The sequence below is a fragment of the Aplysia californica genome, unplaced genomic scaffold, assembly GCF_000002075.1.
Source record: "Aplysia californica isolate F4 #8 unplaced genomic scaffold, AplCal3.0 scaffold01311, whole genome shotgun sequence".
NCBI lineage: Eukaryota > Metazoa > Mollusca > Gastropoda > Aplysiida > Aplysiidae > Aplysia > Aplysia californica.
The window spans coordinates 108,264-110,905 of NW_004798581.1; the positions used below are offsets into that span (position 1 = coordinate 108,264).

Sequence of the window (2,642 nt, forward strand, 5' to 3'; positions counted from 1 at the left end):
CCCCTCAGATTCCAACTCCTACCCGCCACAAGTTCTCATCGACTCTGGGATCTTTACACAACATTCCTGGCACTAGTTACAAATGTGAGGCAGCGTGGTGGAATCAGGCTCTCGTCAAAATAATCAAAGTGAAGAAACTTGCATTTTCCCGCAGGTTTGTGAATTTTTTATCAATTTTATGTTTTTTGGCTCAACACCTTTCATGACCATTTAAGAATTCATTTCTGTGTGGATTTTTCTGAAAAACGTTGATTAAAGGCACAAAAAATGTAAATTTTCAGTTACCACGGACTGTTAAGCTAAGGAAATAACTAATCTTTGGTGGCCATTTTCTCACTAATTTTACCTCTGAAAACAACTGACCCCACCTCCTTCACTTGCAAATATCTCGACTTGTATTTAAAGTAAATGGATTTTTTTTCATCCAAATAAAGACAAATGAACAAGCTTTAAGATGATACCAATAACTTTACATGCTCAAAAATTGACGAGAGCCTGATGCCACCACGCTGCCTTACAAATGACACACTGCACACCGCGTGGAATTTTTTCCCCGAGAGCTCTGTTTTTGTCTCTCATGTTGACCATTTCCTTTTAGGAGAACATTTTGAATGTGCGACGTGAGTGACTCAGTGGCCCGTGTGTCGTGTGACTTTTTGATTGACTGGTTGATTGATTGATTGAGTAGGTGTTTTACGGCACTATAAATCGACTCAATTTCAGTCACGTAAGTGCCAACAAGTTTTATAGTCACAAATCTATCACCACGTTAAAAGGGCGGACAGACATATTATATAAATATCTTTGTGAATAATCATATGGTAAAAACTATTTACATGCGTATTTACAATTTCAATTTCAGTGTATATATACACCGACAATCACAACTATGTATATCCATATCCAATTTCCTTTATGAAACTCGAAATCCTCTTTGGACTAAAGATGTCCAAAAACAGTCTGGGTGTTTCTACGTTTTACATTTTCCCGCGTACATGGTGGGTGACAATGGACACTTTCTGTCAGACCGGGCCCAACTTTGTGAAACCTGTTTTTGTTTTTTGTTTTAGTAAGAGTTTTACGGCACTTGCAATACAATAAGGTCATATACGTGCCGAAGATTAGAGGTGTTACAAGAGAGTAACAAACACAAAAAAGGAGGAGGGGAGATAAGGACGACAGATGTTTTGATAGGAAAGAAGAAGCAAACCACAACAGAGCACCCACCGACCACCCACGAGATAGAAACTCATGCACGGCTAATCTGTGTTAGGGCATACCAAAGAGATGTTGGTATAATATTACAATGTGTTTTTTTGTCTTACTTGTAGCTTTAGTAAGGTTTTACGGCGTTTGCAACTGCATAAGGTCATATGAGCGCCAAGGGATGGATGTCAACAGAGAAGTCTAAACGGGTAATCAGACTTACTCTGCTCACCTCTCTAGCTTCAACAGCACAAAGTCTGCTTCGACTATCAAGACACTCCCGAAATAGCAGTTCACAAGAGTGTGACAAACATACAAAAGAAGTAGAGGAGAAATGACGATAGTTTAGGATTAGGGGGAAAAAAATCAGCAGTTGTCTTACTTTTGAAGAATAAAATACCCATGTGTCTGGAATAGAAGTCGAGATATTTGAGACTGGAGGAGGTGGGGGTTGCCTGGGGTCAGGTGTAACATTAGCGAGAACATAGAGCGTCCTTGGAAACAGCGAATTGACATTGTCTGTGCCTTTGATTTACGTTCTTTTTCTTCAGCCTACAAGGAACTAAAATCAATGAAAATTTCCCAGACGGACGGATAAATGTCGCTTTCTTTAATTTCATTATTGTTCATTTCCCCAGGTGGATCAGGGTGTGTGCCAGTTACCGTGACGTAGGGTAGGGGTCTCTGTCTCACGTCTTGTCAAAGTCAAACTGATAGTAGTGACGGATATATCAGACCTTTAGTAAACAATACATTATCAAGTTTTACTGTCGGACTCACACACAGTTGCGCCCCTTTTAACGTTTCAACAACCACTTGAATTCGCAGACTTCTCGAAAATCACAAAAATCACGAATCCAAGTCACGCGCGGAAAAAAACACCCCGGTACCCAGTATATCACTCTGGATTTTTCAGATACAGCCAGCCGGGATTGTCCTACCTTTATAATATGCGTCCGTCTTCTATATATCCTCTTATCGGAAATGGACACAAATACAAACTTTCAAACTCCAAGCTCATTTCCTAAATTTGTGACTGCAATTATTAGTCAAATTAAAACTAAGTGAACAACTCAGAATGCCAAAGGAACCGCTCCCATTTCGCCCATGTTGACAGAGAGAATGGACAAGGGGGGCAACTTTGCACGACTTGGACAAATAGTCCACCCTTTTTGTCGGTTACATACCTTGGACTGGTTCAGGCGCCAAAGTTGGGCCAGGTCCATTTGGCGGGCTTTGATTGGTCGGGGAAGAAAGCTGTGTAGACATTTGGGGATCTGGTTCTGTTTCTTGAGTTTTGATTGGTGGTCATTAGAGGAGAGACAGACGGGAAGTTGTAATGGAGATCGGAAGTTGGTTCATTGTGTGTGTGCACGAGTGTGTGTGTGTGAGTGTATTTATGTTTGCATGTGTGTGTGTGTGTGTGTGTGTGTGTG

The 2,642-nt window shown here is 40.8% G+C and overlaps 1 protein-coding gene across 1 annotated transcript in view; it reads left to right on the plus strand.

The window, feature by feature from the left end:
* LOC101860223 (integrin-linked protein kinase homolog pat-4) overlaps nt 1–2,642 on the plus strand; it is a 9,151-nt gene that overhangs the window by 3,663 nt on the left and 2,846 nt on the right. The window lies entirely within an intron of this gene.